Here is a 9,167-nt window from a genome sequence, read left to right as displayed (position 1 = left end):
ATGGATAAAAGACTTAAATGTAAGTTGTAAAACCATAATAATCCTAGGACAAAATGTAGACAGCAAATATCAGACATCTCACTGAGCAGAAATTTCACTGATACATCTCCTAGTGCAAGAGAAATAATGGAAAAGTAAACAAATGGAATTGCATCATTTTAGTAAACAAAAAGCTTCTGCACAGCAAGAGAAACTAGCATCAAAATGAAAGGGGAACCTACTGTATGGGAGAATATGTTTGCCGCTAATCTACTGCTTTTGAGTTTGAGGTTCATGTGGGCCTAGAGGCATACAGTAGTAGAGAATTGGATTAATGGTTTTAAAACTCAGTAGAGGAACCTAAACTAGAGTTAGAGATTTGGGATTCATTGGTTATACCGTAGAAGGAAGTGGAAGCTGTGACAGTGGAGATAATTGCCCAGTAACAGTATAGAGTAAAAAGAGGACTTAAAAGGGCAGGAAGGAGCCTGCAAGGAAGGAACACTCTCACCTCCTAGAAATCCAAATTTTTAAGCAGATAAATACAAAAGGTTGTTTAATAAGCAAGAAGTCCTACAAAAAAGAGGTGGATAAATTTAAGGGATATTTAATCCAGACCATCTCTACCTATTACAAACACTTTCTTAGTGACTTAATTTGGAGGTCTTTTAGATTCTGGTGGTGCTTAGACTTTCTAAGATATATACTGCTAATTAAGAGCCTTCTCTTTTTTAAAATTAAAGTTATTGGGGTGACATTGGTTAATATGATCATAGAGGTTTCAGGTGTGGGTTTCTATGTTACAAGATCTGTATATTGCACTGTGTGCCCACCACTCAGTCAAATAATCTTCCATCGCTATATATTAGATTCCCTTCTCCCTCCACATCCCACCTCCTTCCCTCTGGCAACCACCACACTGCTGTTTGTGTCCCAGGGTTTCAACTTTATAGCTCACATATAAGTGAAATCATATGATTCTTAGCTTTTTATGTCTTACTTATTTCTCTTAGCATGATATTCTCAGGGTCCATCTATGTTGTTGCAAATGGCAGTATTTCATCCTTTCCTATGGCTAGGTAGTATTCCATGTGTATATGTACCACATCTTCTTTATCCAGTCCTCTATCGCAGGACACTTTGGTTGTCTCCATGTCTTGGCCACCGTGAGTAATGCTGCAATGAACATAGGTGTGCATATATCTTTGTGAATACATGTTTTCAAGTTTCTCAGCTATATACCCAGGAGAAGGATTGCTGGGTCATATGGTAACTCTATTCTTAATTTTTTGAGGAATCACCAGACTATTTTCCATAGTGACTGTACCAGTCTAAATTCTCACCAGCAGTCAATGAGGGTTCCCTTTTCTCTGCAACCTCTCCAACACTTGATATTACTTGTCTTGTGGGATCCTTCTAATAACTTTTTTTTTCTGTGTCCATAATGATCTACGCTTTTCTTGATTCACATATTGTCCCTTTAGATATTGACATGACTGACTGAACTATAATTAAGTTATCCTTTTTGCTTCAGGCAGAGAAATAAGTTTTCTTTTGACATTATGTGTTAATTTTATTGACAAACTTGAGAACTATAATTGTCTCATTAGACCACAAAAGTGTAGTGCTCCCAGCAAAAAACAATTAATAGTGAAGATTTAAGTTTTTATTCTTGCTTTTATGGGGAAAGTATTCTAGCCCACAGGAATTTAGGGATAAGTTTATAAAAAGCAGCAGCATGGAGTCATGATAGTGCCTTAGATTAGCAATCAGAAACTCTGGGTTCTAGATCTGGAAATAAACTAAATTTCAGTGTGACTTTTTGGCCTTAGTTTTCTCACCTGTAACATGAGAGAATTAGATAAAATTAATATTTTTAGAAATGGGTTCCATTGAGCCCTGGGAAAATCCTTCAGAAGGCACCTCAGGAAGCAAAGGGAGACTGAAAAAGTGGGTTCTGTTCCATATCCCTGCTCTTCTAAAGAAGTTCTGCCTTTTCTTTTATAGATATTTAACTCTACGTAATATTTCATTTTAAATAAAAACTTCATTGCAAAACCAACCAAATGAGCAACACCACCATAATCACTACCACCACCAACAAACACCCAAAATGCCTAAATTATCTTTGAGGTTCTTTCCAATGCTGAAAGGCTAAAAGTCTACAGATTAGGGCATGCATAGGACTATTCTACCTAAAGAGGACTGCTTTGAGAGATCTTTCGTCTTGCTCCAGGCATGCTCATTATGTAGGCAGAGAAAAGCTGTAGCAAACTGATCTTAGCCTCCTGGTTTTATTGCTGTCTGAGTCTGTTTTAACTCCTGATCTCTAGATTTCTGGTGGCAGAAAGAGAATGGCTATACATTATCGTGATATGCTTTTGTCCCCCTCCCACTGAACATTATTCAGGGCTATGTGGGAGAGAGTTACTATTTAGGTAAGATGGGCCATGGGCCAAAACTGGAAAGCAAACAAACTTGAAATGTTTCTCTCACCAAATTGTGCTCTCTAATCTCTCTCTTTCCATCTTTATTTATACTTCTGTTAATTTTGTGGTTGGAACAAGTCTAAATATAAATGAAATCTTCCCCAGATGGTCATGATCTCCAGCCAGGTCCCAAAAGAACAGGGAACTGTGTTGCTGTCACCATTTGCTTTACATCTGGAATCTCAAAAGAGGATACAACCAGGGAAAGCCTTGGCCTTTGCTTCCTAACAAGAATACTGATGTTGGGTTGTATGGAAACTAAGCCAGAAAAGACAATGGAGAAAGAATCCTCTCTTGATTTTAGCAATGAAGGGGGTGCAGTTAACATGCACCTCCACAGGAGGCATGAATTGGTTGGCAGGAATGCCTTTTGCAGACAGGCCAGAGAGAGAGACACTGAATGGGGCACCCTCATGAATAGATTTCAGCTGACTTCACAGGAACTTTAGAAAGACCAAAAAAAAAAAGAGCTCAAACTGCTGAGAGATAGCTAGAAAAAGAAGCAGCAAACATGATATCAGAAGATCAAGGAGTCATTCTGTCAAGGCTGCTGCCTCTTCTCACTACTTCTCTCTGCCTCCAATTATTAATTTCTGAGGGGTTCAGGAAGAAAGGAGTAGGGCTCAAGAGTGGAATCCCATTGGCTTATATAATATTAATTTTTACATTTGTCCATAGACCAAGACTTATAAACATAATGTCATAAAAATTATATTTATTTCAATAAACACTAAATTGAGTGCCTATTAAGTACCAGACCATGTGTTAAGCCAATAAGTTCATAGTCCAATGGAAGAAAGAGTAAACACAATTTTAACACAAAACATTGACTGAAATGATAGAGGTCAGAACAGCATGTTACAGAAGCATAGAGGAGAGCCACTTGACTTAAAAGCACGTAGTTTCATAGAACATCAGAGCTGGAAAGAAACAGAGAACATACAGTCCAATCCTTCTCTGTACAGATGGAAAATGTGAGGCCTGGAATAATGAAAGGACTTGTTCAAGGACATATAGCCAGGCAATGGCAGAGCTGAAATTCTAGTTTAGAGAATCAGATTCAGTCAGCCTTCTGCCATTCCACACAATTAATTTTTGGCTTCCTTCAAGATGGGTCCTTTGGCCTATAAATTATTTCATAATGCTGGCTTGGGAAAACATCTATGAGAAGTTGGTAATTTTTTTCTGCAGTCAGTAGACATGCCTATTTGGCCTCCTGGAAAAGCACAGTAGATCTGTCTCTGTGTGTTCTTTCTCTTCTTATGATAGCCTCTACGTGAACAAGCCTCACACAAAATTCTGCCATCACCTAGCGGAGCAGCAATACTAGGGTCCCTGGGTTTATCACCCCAGAAGCAGTGAAATTCTGGGTGGGAACAGGATCACTTGTGTCCCCTCTTTCCTCCCTACTTCAAATGTAGTTTCAAATATAATCTCAGGGAAGAACAGGATAGGCAATGTTCTATAATCTAATGTAAGTTTTGGTATACCTGTCAGGTATTTTAACTCCTGCTTGTATGGCTCCAGTAACAGGGAGGCCACTCTCCTAAAAAATAGCCTGTTCCATCTCAGGGAAAATTTGTTAGAAAGCACTATCTTATGATTAATAGAAAATTTATGTTTTCCTACAGTTTCTTCCCATTGGGATATTTTCATTAGGTTGATCTCTTCTGTCTTTCACACTTTTAAAGACCACAATTATGTCACTTCAGTTTTCTCTTTCCAGATTCAATAGTCCAATGTTCTTTAATTTTTTCCTCATGGGTCTTGGATTCTAACCCTCTCTCTTATTGTGATTATCTGGATCCATACTTGCTTGGGGTTAAGAAGAGAATGGGGTGACATACTCTTTCCTGTACTGCTAGTGTGAGTGTTAACTGGCAGAGATTTGAAATATTTATTTGGCAACACCTATAAATATTTAAAGTATACTTATAATAGGAAAAACATAAGTACTCATTAAAGAACATTGATTTTTAAAGTTTGATATAACCATACTATGAAATAAAATGCTAGCACTGATATGATTGAAGTAGATATATGTCATAATATGGAAAGATGCCCAAGGTACATTAAGTGAAAAAAGTAAGTTGAAAATCATTAGGCACTGTATTATTTCATTCTTATACAGAAAACAAAATAATATATGGGCATATTTATATGGAAACGTAAATTTTATAGGTGTGAGGAACATCTGGAAAGATACACACTAAATTAGCTTTGAGAAGTGGTTTTGAGGAGACTCAGATTTTTCTTTTATAAGCCTCTGCATTTTAATGAGCATGGATTACTTTTACAAATTGAAATAAATTAAGGTTATATAAAGGAAAGATGGATAAAGAAATGAAGTTGATCTGTCCTCTCTTCTTCCTCATTTACAATAGCCACCCCAAAGTTATTTATACAGAGGCAGCTGTAGCACAGAGTTGACTTCAGGCCATAGGGCCAGACTGCCTAGGTTTGAATCCAACCTCTTCAACTTAGAGTATATAACCTTGGTCAAGCTACTTACTGTGTCTATACCTCTGTTTTTTTTTCTTTTGTGAAATGGGGATAAACATAGTACCTACTTCATGGAGTTGTTCTGAGGATTAAGTTATTTAATACATATAAAACACTTAAGTGATGATTGGCACATAACGGTTTACTAAATATAAGTAACAATTATATCCATTATTGTCTTATGATCAATTATACTCTATCCTCTCAATCATGAAGACTTTAAATATTCATTACCCTGACTCCTTTGTTTACTTCATCCCTCACAAAAGATAAATTACTAAGCCTTAACTTCTGTTAGGTAAAGACATACGGTATAATTCCTATTGCTGTAGAACAGAAAGGTTTTGATAACAGCAATTTCATATAGTTCAACCTAATACCTCTCCAAGTTTTCACCAATCGTTTCACTCATTTCCTATATTAGGCTTTTAAATTTGGACTGTTACAGCAGTTATTCTTTTAATCAGTCTATGAAACCATTGGTTTTCTTCCTATACTAATTTGCCTTAAATATATACCCCTAGTGGTGTCTGTACCCTAAACCTACTGATCATGTTTCATCCCTGATCACAGCCTACCAATGGACTATTAATGATCAGAGCATCAGTCCTTATCACCTCCTTTTTGTTTTAACATAAAATAATATTCACATGTATAATAACTAGTCATGAACATTCTCAGAATTTGGCAAAGCCCCAAAACAAATTCTGCAGGGTAGTGAAGGACATTCACTGCAGACTGTTTTGGTGTGTAATTCATAGAAGCATATTACAAGATTATGAGTAACAAAATCAGCCATCTAAATTAAGTTGGCTATTTTGAAGGATGTCAGAAAAATTTACCTGATAATATTTAGTGCTTTTAAATAATTTCTAGTGAATTTTTAATGATAAACAAAGTTAATGGAAGTAACCTGTCAAGTTCTGGAAAACTTCCTTGGAATTTGATTTGAAATGTCACATTAACTTCCTTGAAACCACTGATCAAGTCAACCATGACTGAACACTCCCCCCAACAAAGTATTGTGGTTTGCAATTGCTTTTCTCACCATTCCAACTGAGCCTAAAATTTGTGAAATCACCTTTGTGTTTATAATAATGTGTACAGCATATACTTATTGAGCATTTATTATGTATTGTACCAGGCACTTCATCTATTGTGCTCTTATTAACAGAGGCATTCATAGTCTCATTCTCACTCATGAGCAAAGTAAATTTAGAGGTGCTACTCACCCTTTGTTTGTCTATCATTATTTTCTTCTTAATAAGGCATGCACCTGAGTATAAGATGAAATAAGACTGGGTAAAGGTCATGTGTAATTCTTGGTAAACTAGCTTATAACTCCACCCGACCTTCTCTCCTGCTCAAATAAAGTGCATAACAAAGAAAATTAGTGAATGGTCTTATTATAGGATGACCATGCGTCTACTTTATTTTTTTAAATTATTTTATTTTTTCCCTTTTAAAAATTACATTTATTGGGTAGTACTGGGCCAGTGGTGCAATAGATAACATGTCTGACTATGGATCAGAAGACCAATCTTCTTTTTAGGTAAATCATTTGCAAACTTTGATACTTTAACTCTTATAGGTAACACATTAATTTAAACACAGCATTCGGTTGCAGCACTGGGTTTGGTCTTCCCCCAAAAAAGTTCAAGGCCTTTTGGCTGGCTTTCAAGAGTGGCTGTGCTCTGATCCTCTTTTGTGAGTACCCTTCCCATATTCTTTGCTCTAATCAAATGAAACTCCTCACTGTTCCTTATGTACACTAACACACCGTGTTTTCTCTTCACATCAAGAACTAGTGTTGGAGGCAGAATTCAGTCTCAGGCAAGTAGTCTGGCTCCAGATTCCAGATGCTTATTCATTATGTTCTACTGCCTCTCATGCAGTTCTTGCATTATTCTCTGGGCAGGGATGTCTCCTTCCTGTGTATTTTTTGTCATCTATGAAAATTTTCATATAGTACATCTCTTCATTTAATGTATGTTGAAGTAATACCCTATCTTGCTTGTATGGTAAAATGTAAAAATAATTTAAAAATAAATTTATCAAAGTTTAGGGAAGCTAAATTAAAAATTGTACACAGTGTATTTTTATATCAGGCCCTATCCCTGTGGCAAACCAAAAATGAAAAAAAATACTGGAGATAAGAAAGCAAACTATGTCCTGTGATTTGCACAATCTAAGTCTCTATCAGCCGTGAGAATACAGTTCACTGTTTATTGCTTCACAAAGATTACAGATGGCTTCTAGCATAGCTACTCCTTCAGATTAAAAGTTAAAAGCTCTAAAACTACAAGGCAACTTACACAGCCACTGCATTAGAATTTTACTGCTTCATGTATAGCATGTCTCACCTCTTCTGTTTACTACTCCGGAGTAGTTATTTGACACTGAGTGAATTGAATATCTGAACTTTGCTTTCCCCATCTGTAATATGGGAATAAGTTCCCCATTAGCTGGTTATTATCATTAATGATCATAAGGTATATAATGGGGGTAATTACAGGGGTGGATCATAATACATACTGGGGTACATAGATTCTGGCCAGTGGCTTTAAAAAGACAATATTGACACTTATAGAATATTAAGCAGCAACATTTTTTCTTTCTTGAAATCTAGAATCACCACGGACTATTTCCTGTTACTAACTTCTCATGCTCAATTGAGCACCAAGTCTTAACTATTCTGCTTCCTAAATATCTCAAATATGTCCCCTCATTTGTAAACCTTCACTACTTCTCACCCAGATGGCTGCAACAGCCTCCAATTGGTCTTCCTTTGGTCTTGCCCCAGTTCAATCCACTTACCACACTGTTGCCAGGGTAATCTTTCTGAAGTGTAAATCTAATCATGTAATTCTTTAACTGAAAACCCTTCAATGGTTCCTTATAATTCTTGTGCCATGATAAAGAGAAAATTCCTTAATGTGCTTACTCACCAGTTATGTCTGATCTCTGCCTTCCTTTAAAGTCTTATCTTTGATAATTTCCTACACATGCACTATACTTCTGTAAAAATGAATTCATTGGAGTTCTACTGCTCTCTCTCTCTCTCTCTCTCTCTCTCTCTCTCTCTCATGTTCCAATGTTTCAAAGTCCTTATTGTGGCCTACAGGTACTATATCTTTTTGTTTCAACCACTTGCTTTCTTACTGTTTTTGAATGCACAAAGCACACTCTCACTTTAGGGTTTTGTCACGTATAGTTCACTCTGCCTGAACTGCTCTTTCCCCACATTTACACATAGCTCTCTTCATTTTCATTACACCTCTGGCAAAACATCACCATGATAGCACCCCACCCCATTCCTTTTTTATCTTCTTGGCTTGCTTACTTTTCATATGACTACCTGAATATATATGTATATTTGCCCTCCCAGAATATTTGCTCCATGAGAGAGGAGACTTCATTTCAACTATCTTACTTCTGTAGCATTTCTAGTGCCTAGCACAGTGCCTGTCATAATATAGGCACTCAATAAATATGGGTTAAATGAATGCATTAACATTCTTCCTTCTATTTCATTTTTCCTTACATTTCCACCCTTTTCCTAGCTAATGTCTATGCCATTTTTAGATTGTACTTTATTTCCAGCAAAGAGCTGGGTTAAGTAATGTTCTTTTGGTTTTCCCCCACTTTCTATATTTTCTCTTATGCTAACACTTATCAGATTATTTCTCTGTGGAAAGGTTGAATGGACCCAGATCATGGCAGTCATAATTCAGGCTATTTAGGCTTCATCCTATTATTTATGAAGTATTTTTAAAAAGTATGCATGGGAATACTGTGCTTTTAAATTGATATTTATTAAAATGATTCTGACTATAGTATGGAGGATATACACTGAGTGGCCAGATTATTATGACCACCTGACGTTTGTAGGCAAATCAGCCAAAGGCCTGTTCGATCACCTTTGCTGTCTGCAGTTACCAACATAAAAGATCTTCAATTCGCACAGGAACACAAGGATTGGACAGTTGAGCACTGGAAAAAAGTCATGTGATCAGATGAATTATGTTTCCAGTTGCATCATGCAGATGGCAGAGTAAGAATTTGGCAGAAACAGCATGAAAGCATGCACCCCACATGCATGAGTACAACCCTTCAAGCTGGTGGGGGAAGTGTTATGGTTTGGGGCATGTTTTCCTGGCATGATTTGGGCCCTTTAATTCATGTGGAACAACGTCT

Source organism: Myotis brandtii, unplaced genomic scaffold, assembly GCF_000412655.1.
Source record: "Myotis brandtii unplaced genomic scaffold, ASM41265v1 scaffold3791, whole genome shotgun sequence".
Taxonomy (NCBI): domain Eukaryota; kingdom Metazoa; phylum Chordata; class Mammalia; order Chiroptera; family Vespertilionidae; genus Myotis; species Myotis brandtii.
The sequence above is the reverse complement of the archived record's forward strand: the minus strand, read 5'-3'. Positions refer to the sequence as shown.